Source organism: Sarcophilus harrisii, chromosome 6, assembly GCF_902635505.1.
Source record: "Sarcophilus harrisii chromosome 6, mSarHar1.11, whole genome shotgun sequence".
NCBI classification, from domain to species: Eukaryota; Metazoa; Chordata; class Mammalia; order Dasyuromorphia; family Dasyuridae; genus Sarcophilus; species Sarcophilus harrisii.
In genome coordinates, this window is record NC_045431.1 from 55,998,609 (window position 1) to 56,022,669 (window position 24,061).

The window sequence follows — 24,061 nt, forward strand, 5'->3', positions numbered from 1 at the left end:
CATTTTCTACATTTATTCTCCAGATTTTTTATTAGAGCAAAAGATCAAGAAAATTTTCAAGAATATATTTAAATAATACATTGACAAGTGTACTGAGTATAACTAGCAAATAAATGCTTTTTGAATAGATATTAAAGCAATTTAGTGTCCTTGATGAATGACTCAAGTTGTAAATTGTTTGATTTAACACATATTTTATAAATTCATGTAATATAATCTAGTAGGTATCAGGAATGCAAATATAAAATGATTTTCCTTTGAAAATCTAGTGAAGCTAAAAGCATGATGAACAAAGCTAAATTTAAGTCTTTAAAAAGAAATCAAGCAATTCTAAGTGAAATTCAGAAGATGCAAACACTTCTTGATCATGGAAGTTGTGGAATCTCATGTGGGGGGCCTTGCAGAAAAAAAAAAAAAAGATTCCAATAGAGAGATATAAGGGAGAAATATCTTCTGTGTTTATGCTATGCCTTAATTAAACATTTGACATTAAGGGGCCTCAGTGAAAAGGAGCAGTGAGCCAGAAGACTTTGAAAATGAATGTGAGGCAAATTTTTGAGAGTTACAAAAGGCAATATGCTCTTTAGTACACTCTTTTTTTTTAAAGGACATGGAATATTATTGAGGGTTTTTGAAAAGGGGATTGTTAAAATTAGAATAGAATACTAAGAGGGTTACTTTTGTAAAGATGTAAAGGATTGAATGGGGAAAGAATAGTCAGAAAAAATAAAACACTATTAGAATAGTTTAAAAGCAAAGAAAATTAGAATCTGAACTGGACTTGTAGCAGTGAAAGTGGCAAGAAAGAGATTCATATGAAAGATTTTGGTAACAAAACTACTGATCAAGATACAGAAGATGAGGAAGATAGAAGATTCAAAAATATCCCTAAGGTTTTAACGCCATGTTCCTGAATCTAATGGGCATGAATATATAGAAGTTTAAAAGTGTAGCAGGTTTAAGAGATAAGGAGATAAATTTGATTTTACACATATTATATTTTAGTTCACAGTTGAAAGATATCTAAGTAGGCTTGACAATTTAGAATTGGAGGTGATGTAAGATTTCACTAGATCCACTATATATCACATAAGAGGAATAATTGAAATTTATGTAAAAATGAATGTTATCATCACAGGAGAACATACAAACATAGAAGTAAGAAGACTAATAACAGACCATTGGAGAACACCCATATTATTGGCAGGGAGGAAATAAGAAACAACAAAGGAGACAAGGAAGCAAAATCAAAGTGGTATGGAGAAGACAAGAAGGATCTTAACTTCTTTTTCAATTCTATATCAGATAAAAGGATATCATTCATTAATTAGTAAGAGGAAGAGATAACACAAGAGACTTTGTTGCCTTGAGCTTATTGTGATCATTTAGATGTTTCCTTCAGTAAATAAATATATAGAATCTAGAATATAAGAAGTTGTAAAATGAATTTATAGGGAGGATGTGAAAAATAATGTGTGTTAGATTCACTTTTTCTTAAATTTCATAGTGAAGGAGAAGAGAGGAGATGCAAATTATCTATGGATCTATCTATCTATCTACCATTTACCTATCTATCTGGATCAAAGGAATGTTTTAAGTATGACAGCAGTTAGTTTTAGGTCTGGCTTTTAGAAATATGTTATAAATAGAAAGGTGATATTGAATCTATTTGAATATTTTTGAAATAGTGATTTGATAGTGATATTTCAATATCAAATAGATTTGAAATATATTGAAACTATTTGATGTGCTTATCCAAAGTCAACTTAATAATCTTTGATAAAATGGAAACACCACTGCTATAGACATCCAGGACCACTTTTGGACAGTTCTTTTTATTTATGTAGCTTGCAAAATCAAGCATATATCTGTTGTATATAGAGTTCTTTTTGGGTATGGGTTCTAATAGACAACTTCTGAGGTTCTTTCCCCTTCTCAGATGCTATAAAATGGACCATTGTTGGTAGAAATTCCATGTGTCTTGTGTGCAGGAGGGGCATTCCTTGACAAAGAGAAAAACCAAAAAGGTTTTACACAATAGAAGACAAGAAGTTTTGAGTATAATGAAGGTCAGGAATATATAAAATCATAAATCTAGACTAGGAAGTCCTTAAAATTTATCTAGTAGAACATTCTATAGAACTATTCTAGTAGAACATTATATTTGAGGAAACAGCAACCCAAAATAATTGAGTAACTTGCCCCCATTTAAATTGTGAATGTGTCAGTCATACCTGTCCTCAAGAAGATTACATTCCATCAGTAGATACAACTTGTCTATAAGTAAGCATATTAATAATAATCCAAAATGATTTCAATGATGTGATTTTTCTAATAACTAGAGGGATCAGGAAAGGGATTGGTTAGGAGTTGCTGACTGACATGAACTATGAAGTAAGCTGTAACCATTAAATATAATGTAAAGACTAAATCTCATGAATGCTTGAATTAGAGGTGTCCAAAGAGTTGAAAATATTAGATAAATAAGAATGGCATATGAAGTATGGAATTAATCATCTGAAGTTTTCATATCTAGAGATTGAAAGGAAGAATGAACATTTGGGGAGTAAATTCCAGATTTCTCTAAGTGATAAAACTAGCTATAAAAAGAATGTTTGTATTAGAGATGTCCAAGAAATCTGATATTCAAAGAATAACCTATTCAGACATGCATGAATGTCTTAGTTACAAAAAGCTTAAAAGATATTCCAATCTCCTTTTTAGAATACTAAATATATTTTCATTAAATGCTTTCTAAATAAAACACCTGCTCTCTGCCAAACAGCATCCTCAATCTAAGTGTTTTGGCAGGTGATAAGCCTGAAGCTAGGGACTTTATCTTTTTTTTTTTTTTTTTTTTTAAGCTCCACACCAGGTGAAAGAATATCATTCATTAACTAGTAACAGAAAAGACAAACCAAATTTGAGGTCCTTTAAAAACAAAATCATTGTAAATTTTAATGTGAAATTAATTCTCTATATTCTTTTTTGGTAGTAACACTGCCCTGCTTTCTGATTTTCTCTGTTTTAATTTTAGAATCCTTTGATTAAAGAAATGGTAAATCTTTTTTTTTTCACAGATTTTGGTGAATGAGGGCATTAGATATACCCAATGGTATACCAGAATGTACACACCTCAGTTTGGATGCTGTCATTCTGTTCTAGAGTATTTATTTCCTGGGGTATAATTACTTGGAGATAAAAAAAAAAAAAATCTCATCTTTGATAATAATACTAAAAAAAGTAGGGCATTATTAATATTATTAGAGAATAACTTAAACAACATAACTAAACAGCATGGGTATATGTGTGAGTATTCTGTCAAGATACTAGGAGACACCCTCTTTTCCATATCTAAGATCCAGCAAGCAAAATGTGCCCTAAAAGTGATAAAACAACAATTTTTTGCACTCACTTCTGGATAATCTCACCCTCTGGCAAAATTGCATTATTATTACATTGCTTTGACTAGTACCAGGTTTTCTGTCAGCTCAGACAAGCACAAGAAAAGTACCCAAATTTTGGTCATGAAGGCTTGCTAAGAATCTCACTTGCTTCATTGCTGCTTTTACCTCTCATTTCCAAGGCTACAACTCACTTTGTAGTCATTGGTTTAAAGTGAGATCTCCTCACATTGTCTTGGGTCCTCCCACTACACTTGAGGCCCTGGACCATGTGTTTGTCTCTACTTTGCTTAGAAGTTGTTTCCCTCACTTGAAAATAAAAGTTCTGCTTCATTCCTGACACTTGTGTCTCTAGTCTACTCTGTTCAATTCCAGGCATTAATAGGTTAGAAGTTGGTTTAGTATGGTTGAAAATACATACGTTATATATGTGTATATCTATTTGTAAGCAGCAGATGTTGGATTTAAGGAAAACAGAAGTACAAAATTGTATCCTGTACTTGGATTACATCTAGTTTAAAAGGATAAGAATCCCAGGAGCAGATGGCACTTCAGGCTGTCTTATGACAAAGAAGGAAAAATAGACCGATTGTTTACTCTGATACTGTAAATTAACAGATTGGTAACTATTGCACACATAGGGATTAATGTATTTAAAATCTGTTTTGTCTTCCTTGTGGAGGTAAAAGATAGTAGACAAATATACACAATGATTCTTATCATATGCAAGGTCAGTGTGATATGTAAGGGATATTTCTTTCTAATCCTCTAATTAAATACTTTCATTTTGTTTGTTTTTACTTAATATGAATTTCAGTGTTTCTTTGTCATTTAAATATATTTACCATACTACTGACCTTTTGGGAGAGAAAAGAATTCTAATGTTAATCTTTAAATTTTACTAAAGATCCCTTTGAAATAAAAATCTTTAAATTTTACCAAAGATCCAATAAAATTGATATTTATACCTAGAACTTTTTTTTAAATATTAACATGAGTGGAAAAATTATAATGCACATATTCACTCAGCTATAGTGGGGTTGCATTAGCATTATGTGAGGATTTTAAATATATATATATATATATATATGTATATATATATATATATATATACACATATATATATATATATATCCATATCTTTAAATTTAATTCTGTCTTCTCCCAATTAATTCTGTTTTGCGTGAGAGATTGTCTCAATATTGGAAGACTCTTGGCTTTTGGAAGCTATTGCAATCCAGAAGTCACCTAAAATTGTAATGCCGAAGAAACTGAGCAAGACTAAGATTAGAGACCAATTCAATAATTTATTAAATGGAGAAAAATACTGGGACCAATGGATCCATGTTGATCCCAGGGCTAGATGAGACAATCATCTCAAAGAGTCTAACCCAGAGTATGGGGCAGCAAGCTTTTTATGGAATAACAAGAACAATGACATTACTGATATTCTAATGACATCTGAAATGGATAAACCTTTATCTTGTCAAACATTAAGGAATGTCTATAAAACCTTTATCTCAAACCTTAAGAGGGGACGGTTATAATCTAAGGCAGAATAATGAAATAGGACAATTGGAGGAACTGGGTCACCCCATTAAAAGAGAACTTTGGCATAACAAAATAAGTGAAAATGTCACAGAATCATTGAAATAATTAGTCCAATATTCTCCGTTCATTTTAAAGATGAGAAAAGTGAATCCAAGAGAAAGGAAATGGTTTGCCAAAAATTAGCATAGATAGTTAAGTACTAGAGATGGGATAAGACAAAGATCTTTTGATTCCATATTCATTGTTCTTTGTGTTGCTGGAGGTTTGCAAAAATGTTTTCTACCATCACTTAATTCTGAGGAAAGGATTCTGAGTTATGAAGGAGAGAGAGAATAGCAGAGAGACAGAGACAGAGAGAGAGATAGAGAGACAGAGGTAGAGACAGAAAGACAGACAGGCAGAAAGACAGAGAAAGACAGGCAGAGAGACAGAGAAAGACAGACAGACAAAAAGACAGACACAGAGACAGTCACTGACCTTAAGGAGCTTACATTCTATACTAATTAGATATAAAAGATACACAAAGCTATTCAAAATAATTTCATATCCTTTCTCATGTTCCAGATACCTCCTATTAAAATTATTAAGACAATGAACAACTACGTCACTTAATTTTTAAAAAACATAAATAATAATTCCTATCATATTATAGATAGATAGTGCTTTAAACTTTATAAAGCACTTTATGAATATTAGCTCATATTATTTTTGGAACAATTCATTTTATAGTTGACAGAATTGAAGCATGCAGATGTTAGTTAGGTGCTTGTCCTGGGTCACACAATAAGTGTCTGAGGCTTCAAGACTTCATTAATTCAAATCTAATGCTCTATCCATTGTGTACAAAGCTGCTGTGGATATATTCTAGGATAAAAAAGGAGTGTAATATTCTTCTCTAAACTGTAATGTTCTCTGGGAGCAGGTTTCTTGGGAGGCTTCTGTAGGCAGCCTTCCTTTCAATTCAGTAATCACAAGTGCAGCCAGGGATTAAAGTCCAAATCCTTTATTGTCTCCTTCAAAGTCCTGTCTCCTTCACTTGGGGCTCCCCTAGTTTTTCTGGAGGCCTATCTCTCTCCTGGGTTCCAAGAGTTTCTGCTCCTGCCTGCCTTCTCTGGCTTTTGAATGTCCCCGCCTGAATCCTGGCTGAGGCTCCCAGAGCTTCTAATGGGCTTGTCCTTTCTGACCCAGACAGCTCCTCCTTATATGTTCCACACTGAGTATAAACCAATCATTATATCACTAGGAAACCATTATTTGTTGTAGGAATAAACCAATGCTAAATTAACTTTAACCACTGTCTCCTCAATTCCACTTACTTAGCACCTTGTAAGAATCCTAATAGAGGAGCCATCTAATAATAAGGAATATAGGAAGAACTTTCAGACAGATTTTAAAAATAAAGTCTGGAAGCTACTCTGTGGCTATTGTATATGTTCTGTAAAAACACATTGAACGAGATGAGGTGAGATCTTTCAAGACAGTCGTAAAAATCAAGTAAGGTTTCATCTACTTCAGAATCTAAGTAGGCCTGAAGGACTTTGAAATTGATCCAAAGTCATACCTAAGTCCCCTTCCTGCTATCCTTCCATGGCATCATTTTCTCCCTATTTCAGTCAAATATGGGCAACTATGTACTTATTGGTCAAGTTTAATTTCTTGGGTAGTTCCCACATTTAGAATGTAAAATCCTCAGCCCAATGAGGATGAGGATCAGTGGTGGGAGGGGGTGTTTGCATTAGGGATTAAAAGTGTTAACCCTGCCCCAGAAGGTGCTTCCTCCCTTGGATTGTCTGCTCCATATGTGGGACACCCTTCTCTGGAGAATGTATAATAAATTTTGCTTTGCTTCTAGAGCTCTCTCCAGTTTTTTTTATTAAATGGTGACCCCTCACCATTTCTGAATCACACAGCATTAAGGTACATATGATCTCTTCCATTTGAATGCAAGCTTCTAGAGAGTGTCTCACTTTTGTCTTTGTAGGACAAGTTCTTAACACAGTACCTGGCACAAAGGCACCTAATAGCCTTAATAAATATGTATTGAACCAAGAAAATGAGAGGAGAGAGATACTTTAGAGGTATCACAGTTGAGTCCAAATCTGGTAAGACTAGGAGAGAGATCATAAGTAAGTAAAAATTCTTCCCCTGCACTTCAAGTCTGAGGGTCCAACTTCAAATCTTTCTCTATTATATACCAGCTGTGTTATTATAGCAAGTCACTCATCTATCTTGACCTGTTTCTTCTCTGTAAAATGGAGCAGGGAGGAGGAGTTGAAATAGATTATTTGTAATATCTGTTCCAGCCCTAAAGTTATGATCAATAAACTTAGAGAAGAATCCTAGAAATCTGCTTCACATGCTAGACCTGTATTTACCTCATCTATTTACCTCTTTATACAACCCTGATTCTGGGAATATCTAATTTACTTAATGTGCCTTCTACCTAGCCTGTGATCAATACAACCTTTCTTAAAGGTATAAAATATAAAGTTTAAAGGTAAAATATGTACTAGAATCTCAAGTGAAGGTGGGGTTGATGTTACAGAATTGAAAGTACTTTTAGTTTTAATAAACAAATAATAAAATGTCTTCTGTAGAAATATATTATATATATAATTTTAATTGATGTCTTAAACACTGTAGCATTTCCCTAAGTTAATAAGCATTAAAGAATATTAATAAAGTACAAAACAGTAAAGCTAGTAAAATATGAGAGAAGTTTATGGTTGATAAATATTCAGTCTCTATAATAAAGAATGCAAAATAATTCAGAAATGAGAAAACAGAGTCATAAAATCTAAGCAAACTAGTTAATATACTTCTCTGAATGTACATAATTATTGGGAAAAGTCCACATCAAAGAGAATTGCAATTTACCTAAGTGATACATTAAAAAAGTTATCTACAATCTTTCATTTCCCCAAAGAATAATTGATAGATAAATAAAGCTTTGTTAAAGTACCTCAAAGATATAAGATATTGTGCTCAGGTTTTAGGATAGAAGCTTCTCTGAAGCTTCTTTACTTTTAAGGCTTCGTTTGTTTTTTTTTTTCAAAACAATCAATAATATAAGTATTACTATGTCCCTTTGTAAACATGGAAAATTTTAGGCATAGAAAAATCAAATAACTTAGTGAGAAGGACTTAATTTGTAATTAGAGGAAGGATTTATATTCCAACTCTGCTTGTTCCACCTACAACTTGTATGATGTTGGGCAAACTGTTTGATATTTCTAAGCCTTGATTTCTTTACATTTAGAATAAAGTGATTAGACTAATTGACTCCAAGAATGACAATAGCTCTAAATCAGTTTATAAGTATGTCATAATTTGAACCTAGGCACCCTTACTTCAAATATAGAATCTTTTCACCTATTGACTGAAACATGATGAAAGGGAATTTTTGTTTGTTTAAAATTCACAGTACCACAAGTAAAGATTAGCCTCAATAAGCCCATTTTCAATACATAGAATTTATAATTCATTGCTGATTATAGATCTGACAGTTTTGTCATTCAGATAACTCAATATATATTTTTGAAATAGTCCTATCAATAAACATATTACTAGAGTGAATTTCAGTCTTGTCATCATGCTTTGAAGGTACAATTTTGTCCATGAATCTTTATTTGATTTTCTTTGATCCTGCTTTAGATTCTTACCTTGTGTTCAAGATTTAAAAGAGCTACTTTCTAGATTCTGATTCTATCACCTATTACCTGACTTTGTATAACCCAGTGAATTTCTTTGGACTTGTTGTCTTACCTATAAAATAAGGGGATTGGGTCTAATGAAGACTATCATATTGTTTACCTCATGTGATGCTAGAATCCTATGAGTTCCTTGCTTTTTATTATATTATCTTATAGAGAAGGAAACAAACTTCCAAGTAGAGCAGTAAACCCTCCAGCTGGATGAAAGGAAGAAGAGTAGAGAATGAATTCTATTTCACATTCATCATTCTAGTAAATATCCCTATTCTACAAAAAAAAAAAATCCCCATTATATTGATAGTAAAGGGTGTGTTACATTCTATTAGAAGTGCTAGTAAATCATTGCATTTTTCATTAAAGTGTATGTTTGTATGTTTTCTATTTATTTATCTTTGTGTGTGTGTGTGTGTGTATATATTTGAGAGAGTATTCAAGGGAAAAGTTTCTTACCCAAACTATATATATATATATATATATATACTGGTGTGTGTGTATGTGTGTGTGTGTGTGTGTGTGTGTATTCTGAGGAAGGATTTGAATTCTAATTATATGATTATAATGTCTAACACTCCAGCCATTTCACGATCTAGCTGCCTGAAGGGCAAAATTCTATTTACAACTTGAAAGATAATGATATAAATACTTACAAAAGCCTGTCTTTCTGATATGGTTCCCAGAAAGCCACCTCATCTTCATGATACTCTGAATTTCAGTAAGTTTTCCAATTTAAAAACTTACACAACTCAGAAGAATCAACTAAAACTATTTTTGTAGTGCAAACAAAAGAATAATAAAATTTGGGGCAATATTCATGACTTTATCTGTTCAGAGAGGTTCTGAGGGAAAACTTTCTTTCCCAAAACAAATCAGTACTTTCTCTACAAAGTTGTCTAGCTATACTAAAATAAATGTTAAACAGCCAAATGTGACTGAGATAGGGTTTGAACCAGTTCTTTCTATTTCTAAGACTATCTCCTTATACATTCTTCTATGCTTTCTCTCACATTTAATAAAAGAGTATGGCATATTCCATCCACCACTACACCCAAAACCTTGGGAGTATATTCTCCCATCACTATGTGTGAAATGATTGAATCCATGAAAGAATTCCCCATGACTATGTTCTGGGAAGATGTGATCACAAGCACAAGTAAACCTTTTTGTTTTCTTATGGATCTATGGGCCAGACAATTTGGACAGTTACTGAAAAATGAGCTGTGTTGTAGCCTTAAATTCAAGCCTGTGCCCCTTGGTTTTTTATACCTTTGTCAAAGTAATATTTTCAGGTGTTGTTGTTTTTGTTTGTTTGTTTGTTTGTTTTTCATCCCCATAAGAATCTCTAAAAGTTATTTTTAGCAAGTTGTGCCTTTTCATTTTCAACAACCCACTGGTAATTGGCAGTTACTAGTACAATAGAAGTTGGCCTTTACAGAAGATTATTTGACTTAGCAAATGTGATTGCTAATTATTTTTAAAGGTTTGTTGCATTCTTAAGTTCTATTTAAAAGTATATTTCTCTAGGGGATGAAAATAGTCCTCAGGAATAAGAATATAAATGGAAACTATAATTCATATTACAAAAATCCAACTTGTACAAAGCCTGGCAGGAACATGTCTATTAAAGAATAGCAGGTAAAATTGTAATATTTGGATAATATTTCAATCAATATTCATGACTGATACTTCAGATATTATATATGTCCCCAATCAAACTTCTTAACTAGTGATGAAAAATGGATTATTATTTAGAATAATTAAATCATGAGGGGTTAGAAATCACTAGTACAAGCTCTTCTTTTTATTGATAAGAAAATTAAGGATCAGATAAATGGGGTGACTAAGCTGGAGTAAAGCAATATGGCAAAACCAAGATTATAGAATAGATTTTTGAAACCCAAAACAGTTATTTTCCTTCCATACCATTGCATTTAGAGAAGGTACCTACCAAATCCAAGTGTGCTATCCATTTTTGCAAACCCTTATTTTCATGTTTTTTTTTTTCTCCAGACATTTCAATTTTCTAAATAATTCAAGTTGTGACACTTTATAGAAAAAAAAAAAATGTAGGACCTCTACCAGACATGAAAGTATAACTTTCTGAGTTGTGTCACATAAGCAAAAAAAAAAAAAAAAATGTTTTATTTTTTTCTCAAACCCCACAAACCTCTCCAAAATAAGAATTGTTCTCAAAAAGTAAAAATGATTAAGGCTGTTGCTACAGATTGAGACATCAAGAACTCAAACCAAATAACAATTTAGTGAATTAACAGCATAGATTAAATTTTAATCCTTAATGTAATCATTTTGTAGACCTTCCCAAACCAAAGTTCTCTATTTATTCACCTCCCTAGTCCCTAGTTCCAGGTCAGGCGGCAGGACTACTCAAAAGAATACTCCTATTGCTCACTTAACTTTATTCCTTAGTTCTCTGGCTGAGCACTGCTGAATCATAAATGTGCCAGGCTGCTGACCTACATACTTTTCTATCTTCCATTTCCATCACAGCATGTGTGTGTGTGTGTGTGTGTGCACATGTGTGATCTTGGTTCTTTATTAGAATGAAGTGAGAGCTTCAGATGCAATTCAAGGTAGGATTAAATATGACTCTACCAACCTAAGTCTGTAATGACTGAGACTTGAGTAATGAATGATAATTAATTTAAAAATGTAAAATCCATTTTAAAAAAAGACATCTCATTTATTGCTACAAAGAAAATCAGATGTGAGATTATTTACTCAGTAAATATTCCACAAGTGAGACAGCTAGGAGGTACAATTGATAAAGCACCAGCCCTCAAATCAGGAGGATCTGAGTTCAAATTCAACTTCAGATACTTACTAGCTATGTGATTCTAGACAAGTCACAACCCCAATTGCTTCTAAAAAAAGTTTTAAAGGAAATATTCTATACAACATCAATATAAGAAAGGTAAACCAATAAAGCAAATATGATACTTTCCAATAGGTATAGTCTGTAAGGAGATGGTACTTACTGAGAACACTAGATTTGAGATAGTATTTTACCTTCATAAACATCATTGAGTCTCAGGAAAAAGGCCAAAAGAACTCTTGAGACTAAGTGAAGTCCAGGAAAGTGGTAAGACATGAATCCTGGAAGAAGATTTCCTGACAGAGGGAAGGAAGAAAGACATACCTATGGAAAAGGAAGAGGGTAATAATGAAACACTCAATCAGAATCACAAGGAAATTTCTTCTTTAAAATAATACTTTTCTTTATTTCCTACAGTAATTGATACTTCTAAGAGGGAGTTATAACAGAAAAAAAATTTAGTGATGGCATCAAATGGTACAGAATAAACAGAAAAAAATTAAGGATGGTGTCAAATAGTACAAGATAATACCATTGTTATTTTTCTTCAATCTCTAAGAAAACCATGATGCCAGGGAGGTAATGCCATGTCATTCAGATGAGTTGGATTTAGGTGAGGAGGTGCTGTACAAAGTTACCTGCAACACTTTGTCCTTCAGAACTTTCTGGGTCCAGTGTCCAGATATCAGAATCATCTGGTCTCAGCCAGATCTGGAGGCCTGGAAATGGCACTGGAAACAGTGGGAAACTTTAGGCTTTTTAAGCTAAGATCTTTAACAGGTCTCAGTTAGACAGAGAAGACTATCCATTCAGTAATTAAGTTTAAGTAAGAAAAAATGAGAAAAAAATGGCCTTTTTTTAATCTAGTAAAAAAAAAAAAAAAATCAGTCTGGGAGAGAAAAATCCTAAGGGTTTCTGGCCCAAATAGAAGCATCTGCTTTTTATCTTTCCTGTGGCAATCAGGGCCCAAAGACCAACTTGGGCTTGGCCTGGGAGTGTCCATATAAACTGTTTAGAAGACAGATATCAAAATATAGACCTTAGAAACTTTAATTCAATGAAAAATTCAGGTACTAAAAAGGAATTAAATATAACAATTTTACATTAACAGGAAAAGTAAACTAGAAAGGAAAGATACTTGAGGAAGAAAAAGAAATTTATCCTTTTTAGGGGAAAATGCAGAAAATGAAAAAAAAGTTGAAAAGGAGAAAAGGAATGAAGATTTTACTTGACTGCTTAATTGAAAGAAATAAATCTGGGGATAAGCAGATAAATTTTAGATAAAATGAAAAGTTCATAATTTAATTATCTTCAAAATTGGGTGTATGAGGGGAGTAATAAATAGGATTGGGTAAGGGAGTGAGAGTTGAAGAGTATAGAAACCCTATGGGAATTAGATAGTTTTAAGGAAGTTTAAGTAAAAGAGACTGAAATGACAAAGTATTTCCTTATAGATGGAAAAAAAAAAACTAATTCAGAAAAAAAAAATCAAACAATATTAGAAATAAATGAATGAAAATCTAAATCCTACTCAAAACCTTAACTACAAATAGATTAAATAATCCAATAAAATAAAAAGTGGTATATTGAATAACAATAGTAATTATTAAACATTTAGTAAGTATCTACTATGTGCCAAACATTGCTAAGCAATGAGCACACAAGAGAATCAAAAGATAGTTTTTGTTCTCAAAGCACTTATAAGCTAATGGAGAAAACAATATTTACAAAGCAAGCTATACAGAATAAATAAGGAAAAATAAACAGTAAGTACTCGAATTAAGAGAGATGGGGAAAGACTTTCTACAAAAGATGGGATATTAGTTTTAACTTTAAAAAAAAATAAAATAAATTAGTAGCTGTAATTGAGGAGGAAACACAATATAGGCAGGGGGTAGGAGGAGGGAGTGTGTATGTGAAATAGGGACATTCAGAGAAAATGCCTGGAGCTAAGAAATGGGATGACTTGTTCATGAAATAGGCAGTGTTACTGGATCAAAGAATTTGTGGCAAGGAATAAGGTGGAGGTACCAACTATGAGTGGCCTTTTCAAAGAACTTAAATACAAAAGCAGGAGAAATCTAAGACAAGAGTTACTAGAACTGGAAGGATCAAGTAGGAAGTTTTTTTGTGTTTTTTTTTTTTTTTTTTTTTTTTTTTTTTTTCCCAAGAGGAGGGAAACATTGCCATATTTATAGGCAGTAATGTTTGAGGCAGTATACAGGGAAAGACTGAAAAATCAGTGAGAGAGTGAAAAGGAGAGAGGAGACAATCTTTTGGAAGAAATATAAAGAAATGGTATCACTTGAATATTTAAGAGACTTAATTTTGGTAAGGAGAAATTCCACTTCACTTCTTCATGTGAGACAGAAGGAAAAGATAGCAGAATTATAGGAATGATAAGAAATGAGGAATAGAGAAGAATAGGGAACTCACAGGGAATGACCTTGGTTTTTCTTTTTTTTATTTTCCTGTAAAATACCAAGATCTCAACTGGGGGTGTTAGAGAAAAGAGAACCTTGGGAAATTTGAGGAGTTTGAGAAAACCATTGCATGAAGAGTGATAGTGACTTCATAAAAAATGGTATTGCCTAGCAGCAATGAGGGTCAGATGATTTATAGTTGACCCCTTCTGAATAGTTGCATTTTTTTTCTACCTTCATTTGGCAGCATGTGTGTAGTAACAAAGATAACAACTGGCAGGAGTGATCCAAGGCTGAAGCTTGGCAGAGCATAATTGACAATATGATAAGGGAGCTAGGGACTCAAGAGAAGAGGACAATAATAGAATTTATTCGGTTCACTAAGAGGTCAAGATGGGGAAAGAGGAGAAAGTGCAAGTGCAGAGGAAACAGCCAGTGAGAGAATTGAAAAGTCAAGGTATTAGAATTTATTGTGCAAATGAAGAGTAGGATTTTGTTAGAGAATGAAGGAGAGATGAAAAGCCAATAAGTAATGGTCAGGTAAGAAGATGCCAGAATTCTTGGATAAGGAAGTGACATATGAGTGGTTTATGGCAAGATCAATATATGACTATCTTTTTGTGTGACTGAATTGAGGTGGAACAGTAGATTATGGAAAATGAAATTAAGCTCTACAATTTAATCTGAAGAAGATAACATATCTGAAAAGAGCAATATTCATAGGTTAAAATGAGAAATTGGAATGACGTTTACTATGTATCAGCAAAAATCAAAATCACCATGTAAAAATGAAAGAAGTGAGGAAATTACAGAATGCTGAGGGGAATCATAGATATCAAATCAATATACAAGTGTATGCTCAACATGCCTTAATATCTACATTTAGAAAGGAAAACTGAACAAAATACAAGAATGATGTTAGGAAGAAACTATCAAACAAAAAGAGTTTTTAAAAAGAAAATATAGAATTGAACAAATTTATGAAGAAACAAAATCTTTTAAAATTGTGACATATTCTAAAAGAAATTTGAATAAATTCAAAGTTGATCTCTTAGTTGGTCAGACAAAAGGCCTTTTGTCAATCATCATTTTCCTTAATCTCTCTGAGGAATCATACTGTTGATTACTCTTTCCTTTCTCATATTCTCTTATCTGTAGATTTGCAGCCACCACTTACTCCTGGTTTTCATCTTACCTATCTAACCATTCTGTCTCTGACTTCATTACTGGATCCTCCTCCAGATCTCACCCTCTAATTGTAGATGTACCAGAGAGTTCTGTCCTGGACTCTTTTTGCTTCTGAATCTATACTAATTCACTGGGTTATCTCATGAATTAAATCGATAGATTTACTTATTGTCCCTATACTGACTTGCCCTAATCTCTCAGCTAGCATTCTATCTCATATCTCCAAGTACCTTTCAGACATCTTGAGCTGAATGACCTATAGAAATCTTCAACTCAATAAATCCAAAACAGAACTCATTACTTTTTCCTTTTAAATCTTCCCCAGTTGCTACTTCCCTATTACACCATCCTCCCAAGTCCTTTTGGCTCACAATCTAGAAGTCATCCTAGATTCCTCATTATTATTTCAATGTCAAACTTGTGTTAAAACCTAACAATTTCACCTTTGCAACATCTCTGGAATATGCCCCTTTCTCTCTACTGATACTGCTACAATGTTAATGGAGGGCCTCAACATCTCATGCCTTTATTACTGCAATAATCTATTGGTAGTCTGCCTCAAGCCTTTCCCTATTCTAACGTATTCTCCATTCACCCACTAAAGTGATTTTTCCTAAAATACAGGTCTAATTGTGTCATCCCTGTACTTAATATATTCTAATATATTCCTGTGGCTTCCAGAATCAAAAGCAGGTCAACATTTAAATCCCTTCATAAATTAGATCTCACCTACTTTCCAGTTTTCTTATACTTTGCTCCCCAATGTGTACTCTTTGATCCAATAACATTGGTACTGACTTTTCCATAAATAACATACTCCATTTCTTGACTCTGGTAATTTTAACTGACTGTCCTCCATGTCTGGACCTCCTTGGTTTATTTTAAATTTCAGCTAAAATCTCACCTTTAGAAAGAGAAAAATCAAATTGTTAGTCTTAAAAATGAAAAGGGAGAACTTTCCACCAATAAAGAGGAAATTAGAGCAATAATAAGGGGTTACTTTGCCCAACTTTATGCCAATATATTTGATAACCTAAGTGAAAGGGATGACTACCTCCAAAAATATAGGCTTCCCAGATTAACAGAGGAGGAAGTAAATTGCTTAAATAATCCCATTTCAGAAAAAGAAATAGAATAAGCCATTAATCAACTCCCTAAGAAAAAAATCCCCAGAACCATATGGATTTACATGTGAATTCTACCAAACATTTAAAGAACAATTAGCCCCAATGCTATATAAACTATTTGAAAAAAAAATAGGGAATGAAGGAGTCCTACCAAATTTCTTTTATGACACAGATATGGTACTGATACCTAAACCAGGTAGGTTGAAAAGAGAGAAAGAAAATTATAGACCAATATCGTTAATGAATATTGATGCTAAAATCTTTTTTTTTTTTTTTACATATTTAAAGGTGATTTTTATTTTTTTTTTATTTTTTTTTCTTTTTTTTTTTTTTTATTTTTTTTATTTATTTAATAGCCTTTAATTTACAGGATATATACATGGGTAACTTTACAGCATTAACAATTGCCAAAACCTCTTGTTCCAATTTTTCACCTCTTACCCCCCCCCACCCCCTCCCCTAAATGGCAGGATGACCAGTAGATGTTAAATATATTAAAATATAACTTAGATACACAATAAGTATACATGACCAAAACATTATTTTGCTGTACAAAAAGAATCAGACTCTGAATTATTGTACAATTGATGCTAAAATCTTAAATAAGATATTAGCAAAAAGACTACAGAAAATCTTCCCCAGGATAATACACCATGATCAAGCAGGATTTATACCAGGAATGCAGGGCTGGTTCAGTATTAGGAAAACTATTAGTATAATTGACCATATTAATAATCAAATTAACAAAAACCATATGATCATCTCAATAGATGCTGAAAAAGCCTTTGATAAAATCCAACATCCATTCCTATTAAAAACACTTCAGAGTACAGGAATAAATGGACTTTTCCTTAAAATAATCAGTAGCATCTATTTAAACCATCAGTAAGCATCATATATAGTGGGGATAAACTGGAACTGTTCCAATAAGATCAGGAGTGTAACAACGTTGCCCACTATCACTATTGCTATTCAATATTATATTAGAAATGCTAGCTTTGGCAATAAGAGTTGAGAAAGAGATTAAGGGAATTAGAGTAGATAATGAGGAAACCAAATTATCACTCTTTGCTGATGATATGATGGTATACTTAGAGAACCCCAAAGATTCTACTACAAAACTATTAGAAATAATCCACAACTTTAGCAAAGTTGCAGGATACAAAATAAACCCACATAAATCATCAGCATCCATATGTATCACTAACAAAATCCAACAGTTAGAGTTAAAGAGAAATTCCATTTAAAATAACTGTCAATAGTATGTAATGGGCTGAGGTTTGAGTTGATGCACTGAGGTCCCAAGTACGTGAGGCTAAATAGTAATTGGGCTATACTCTATTAATATACATGATTGGATAAAGAATGGTCCCTGCCCACACTCCGTGCAAGTCCTGATGTGTTGTATAGGAAATGACGATTTTGGTGGGTGGAGGCAGAGAGAGAGACAGGAAGAGAAGCTGGGAGAGATTGGGACTGGATTCGATACTCCTAGCTCCTGGTCTTGTGGCTGTTGATCTAGCTAGCTTCTTGACTCAGCTGCACACATTGCTATCGCCGATTCTCTTCCACCTCCGATCCTTCTTCACTGAGAATAAAGACTTACGATTTTCCCCTAACCTGAATTCCTGACTCCTGCTGATTTAAAAATACGCGATCTTCACAATAATATAAAATATTTAGGAATCTATCTGCCAAGGGAAAATCAGGAACTATATGAGCAAAACTACAAAACACTTTCCACACAAATAAAGTCAGATCTAAGCAATTGGAAAAATATTAAATGCTCTTGGATAGGGCTGTGATGACGATGCTAGCACCCCAGACACCCCAGAATCAGCCAGAGTCAGGATAAGCAAAAATCCTTAGTCTTTATTCTTGGTTTTTAGACACAGGATTGAACAGGGTGGAAGCAGAATCTCTGCAACAGCCTTCTTCCTTGTCTACCACAAAGAATGACTCTGGATACTCTTACTCCTCCCCTAGTCTCTCCTACAATATTCTGTATACACCAATCATTGAGCCAGCACAGGATAGTGGGAAGGACCATTTTCCAAGCATATGCCCATAGAGTATTATCCAATCAGTAATTAGCCCTAAGTGCTTGAACCAATCTCAGTGCAACAACTCAAGAGTTTCAGCCTTCTACATAGGGCAAGCATATATAATAAAGATGACAATTCTACCTAAACTAATCTATTTATTTAGCACGATACCAATCAGATTCCCAAAATCTATTTTAATGATCTACAACAAATAACAACAAAGTTCATATGGGAAAAAAAAAGGTCAAGAATTTCAAGGGAACTAATGAAAAAAAAAAAAAATGAAGGTGGCCTAGCTGTACCAGATCTAAAATTATATTATAAAGCAGTGTTTTACCAAAACCATTTGGTATTGGCTAAGAAATAGATTAGTTAATCAGTGGAATAGGTTAGGTTCAAAGGAGAAAACAGTCAATAACTTTAATAAGCTAGTGTTTGACAAACCCAAAGACCCCAGCTTCTGGAATAAGAACTCATTCTTTGACAAAAACTGTGGGGAAAATTTGAAATTAGTATGGCAGAAACTAGGCATTGACCCATACTTAACATAGTACACCAAGATAATGTCAAAATGGGTTCATGACCTAGGCATAAAGAATGAGATTATAAATAAATTAGAAGAACATAAGATATTTTATCTCTCAGATTTGTGGAAGAGGAAGGAATTTATGACCAAAGAAGAACTAGAGGTCATTATGGATCACAAAATAGAAAATTTTGATTATATCAAATTGAAAAGTTTTTGTACAAACAAAACTAATACAGGCAGGATTAGTAGGGAAGCAATAAATTGGGAAAACATTTTTACAGTCAAAGGTTCTGATAAAGGCCTCATTTCCAAAATATATAGAGAATTGACTCTAATTTATAAGAAATCAAGCCATTCTCCAATTGATAAATGGTCAAAGGATATAAACAGACAATTCTCAGATGAAGAAATTGAAACTATTTCTAGCCATATGAATGCTCCAAGTCATTATTAATCAGAGAAATGCAAATTAAGACAGCTCTGAGATACCACTACACACTTGTCAGATTGACTAGAATGACAGGGAAAGATAATGCAGAATGTTGGAGAGAATGTGGGAAAACTGGGATGCTGATACATTGTTAGTAGAATTGTGAATACATCCAGCCATTCTGGAGAGCAATTTTTTACTATGTTCAAAAAATTATTAAACTGTGCACACCCTTTGATCCAGCAGTGTTACTGCTGGGCTTATGCATATATATAAAATCCCAAAGAGATGTTAAAGAAGGGAAAGGGACCTGTATGTGCAAGAATGTTTATGGCAGCCCTCTTTGTAGTGTCCAGAAACTGGAAACAGAGTGGATGCCCATCAATTGGAGAATGGCTAAATAAATTGTGACATATGAATATTATGGAATATTATTGTTCTGCAAGAAATGATCAACAGGATGATTTCAGAAAGGCCTGGAGAAACCTACATGAATTGTTGCTGAGTAAAATGAGCAGGACCAGGAAATCATTGTATACTTCAACAACAATACTATATGATGATCAATTCTGATGGACCTAACCCTCTTCGGCAATGAGATGAACCAAATCAGTTCCAATGGAGCAGTAATGAATTGAACCAGTTACGCCCAGTGAAAGAACTATGGGAGATATCTATGAACCACTACATAGAATTCCCAATCCCTCTAGTTTTGTCCACCTGCATTTTTGATTTCATTCACAGGTTAATTGAACACTATTTCAAAGTCTGATTTTTATTTTTTGTACAGCAAATTAACTGTATGTTCATGTATACATATATTGTATTTAATTTATGCTTTAACATGTTTAACCTGTATTGGTCAACCTGCCATCTGGGGGAGAGGATGGGAGGAAGGAAGGGAAAAATTGGAACAAAGGGTTTTGCAGTTGTCAATGCTGAAAAATTACCCATGAATATATCCTGTAAATAAAAAGCTATAATAAATAAATAAATAAATAAATCTTACCTTGATAAGAAACCTTTCTGAACCTCTTTTAATTTCATTTCTTCCCTTGTTTTATTGATTTCCTATTTATCTTGTACATAGCCTGACCTCTTCCTTTTGAAGTCAGGATATTTTGGATCTGGACTTAATTTACCCACATGAATAAATCCAGGTATGAAAGGAAACATTTCCAAAAGGAGAGGATTAAGTACTCTAATGACTCCTAGGTTTAGGATTAGCAACAGTAGTATTCATTATTGCAAATATCTAGCTATATATATATATATATATATATATATACACACACACACACACACACACAAACATGTGTGTGTGTGTGTGTGTGTGTATGTATGTGTGTGTGTGGATAGGTAGATGAAGAGAGAGAGAGAGAGAGAGAGAGAGAGGTAAATAAATAGGACATTTTATAAGGCATTCTAATTAGTGCAAGTATTCAGATATTTGCTAAAATTGGCTGTAGCAAAACAAATAGTCTTTGATTCAATTTGACAAGCATTTATTAAATGCTTCTTCTATGTGCCATTCACTATGCTAAATGGTGAGAATACAAACTAAAAAATAAACAAACTTAGTCCTTATATTTAAGAAGCACATATACTCTGGGTAGAGGAGAGAACATATACAAGGAAACCAAAGCACTAAATATATACAAGAAAAATAAATTAAGGGAATGCAATAAGAATCATGAAAGGTTTCCTGTAGGAAGTCACAACTGAGCTGAGTCTTAAAGGTACACAGAGTATACAAGACTGAAAGTTAGAAAGCAATGTGTTCAGATGTTGGATATGATTTTTAAAAAGTAAAATTAAATCATGTTTTGTTCTCTTTCTGTGTTAAGCATTCCCACTCAAATGGGAATTCAGAGTTCCTTAAAAAATATTATCAGTGCTTTGCCTTCTCCTTAGTTCTGTATTGCTAGTTCTATCATCCATCAGTTTTACTGAGTTTGGGATAAAAATGACTGGACCTTGATGCTATCCCAAGAGAATTCTTCAGCCCATCCAACTCACTGGATGAGAATCTAAATTTGCTTTGATTTGTAAATGGTCATAATGAACCCTAGTAAAAAGATCTTGAACAACAAGTTTCCAAAGAGAACATCAAGTCTTATAAGTAAAAAGTAAGTGCCTATTATATGACAAAGAAAGACTGAAAATTTTTTGTATACATATGTCTATATGTATTGTGCATATGTGTTCATTTTTAAGACTTTTTAGTCATTCATTCACTAAAGTAAAATTTCTGAGCTTTGGTTTATACCACGTTCAAAACCAGCAAGATTGAGAACACTTAGGGATTATGTACTTGATTTAATAACAAGACCTCAATTCAAATGACAGGACTGATGCCTATAGGACCTTAGGGAACTTGTTCAAATTGCTGTGTCTCAGTTTTCTTGTCCATAAATTGAAAAGGCTGGATTTGATGATTTATCTCTCCAAATTTTTGATCCATTTTTGAACCATTCCAGTTCTAAATCTTGGATTTTATCCCCCTGGACATTAAAGCTTAGTACTTGATCCTTTAATTGCAGTATGACCATCAGGAATGTCAGTTTCTATTGTTGTTCCCACTGGGTCAACAATTAGAGCATAAACAATTAAACACTTGATAAACAATTAGATAATACTTCTAAGAGGTATTGATGGGTAATCCTAAAATTAAGTTGCTGGATTTGATTTAAAAGGTGGGGGAATGAAATAATTTTAGAATTTTAATATTTAGTTTTAAGGACTGGCTGGGTCTGTATTGTCTAGGTCTATAAGAGTATGATTTTGGCAAGTCATATAACATATGATTTTTGCATTCCATATCAGTAAAATTGAAAAATAATTGAAGTTAAGTCTCATTGATTGTGAAATCTAAGATGCTGTAATAATGTATTTGCTGATTTCCCATTAAGATGCATTTCTCTAGAATTCATCTTCACCCTGTAACTTCTTAATCCTGGAATATCCAGTTCAGCCCTAGAATCCCTACATTAATCAATACTTTCTCCCCTTCCATTTGGAGAGTGGAAAACTCCTCTTAAAATCTCCATTTAAGGAGCCTACTGTACTCCATCAATTAATTAATCAACAAATATTTATTAATGATTATTAGTGTTAATTAAAATTAATAATATGTATTAGATACTGAGATAAGTTCTGAAACTACAAAACAAAGTAAGCTATATATAAGACAAATATGAAGTAATTAACAGAGGTTCTAGGCTAGCTATTTCTTCATTTCTTATCTAGTTGCACTCCTTTGAACTTCCCTGCCATACTCAAGCACTAGTAACTTTCCTATCCCAACACTTACGTTTAAGTTTTTTGGTGTTTTGTATGTGTTATCTTCCCCCATCAAAACAAGCCTCTTGAGAGTAATTATTGTCTTTAATTATGTCACTAAAGCTTAGAACAATACCTAGCATGTAGCAAACATTTAAAAATTGTTTATTGACCATCTTGCCCATATTTACAAAGACTTTAAAGTTTGGAAATACTTAGAATACTTACAATAATTGTGCAATATAGCTACTGCTATAATTACCCTTTACAGAAAAAAAAAATGTCAAAATGCACAAAGACTTGTGCAGCTAAAAAGTGTCACCAATGAATATATACATAGATGTATATGAATGAGTTTCTATATAGGTATAACTCCATATATGCATAAGCATATATATTATATTGTGTGTATAAATAGATATATCAATATATATTGACACGTGTGTGTGTATACATATATATATATAATACTGACATATAATATATACTAACATAGTATACATCTATAGATCTATAAATATATACATATAGATGTATACTTCTAAATATCTTTATATATGTTTATATATATACACATATACATGTATATATATAGAGACAGACAGACAGATACATATGCATGTGTGTATATGTATGTAGATGGATGAATAGATTGATAGATATACAGATAAACACTGATTTGGAGCTGGAACATTCTGTGTGTGTTTTCTTCCCCACTCAAATGGGAATTTAGAGTTCCTTAAAAAAAATTTATCAGTGCTTTGCCCAATTCTTTGCACATAGCAAACATTTAATAAATAATCAATTCTTTCATTTAATGACTTAATATATCCAATGTATTATGCATTGTGCATGCATTTTTGCACATCTAAGTGTATCTGAGAGTAAGAAATGGTGAATAAAACTTAGGGTATGAATGATTTAGTAATTATAAACCCCATTTCATTTGAGTATATCTCGGCACACAATGATTGAATCAAAAGACATTTTATCCCATAAGAGCTGTCCAATTTTAAAGGTGTTTCTATGAAAGTTCTTGCTGATGTATTTTTCATTTGTTTCCTTTTGTAAAGGTTACCAGGATCATCTATTGTATGAAAGTTATAACATTAGACGATGGTTTGGCAGCTTTTAGGATCATTCAATAACTCATAAAAATAATATTTCCCACTAGAGTGTTAGCTAAATCAGCTATTTTCATCCATCTTTCTCCTCCTATTTTTTTAAAAAAAGTAAGATATTGATTTCAGTTAATCTTATGATTCTGATATTAGAAAGCATTCTACAATTGTTTCTCTCTGAGGATACTTTTGTGATCGTGTTTATTTCACAGAAATTGTGTTATGATTTGGAGTTTTTTTGTTTTTTTTGTTTACATTTATAGGGTTCCAAAAATTTTAGTATCCTTATGTGTCTTTTACTGGGACTAAGAGATAGAAGAATAAGAAAATGGACAATGAACATGATTACTCTATCCTTCCCATAGAGAGGAGATAGGGTCAAGATGTTTCCATATTCTCTATCTCTGTCTCTCTCTCT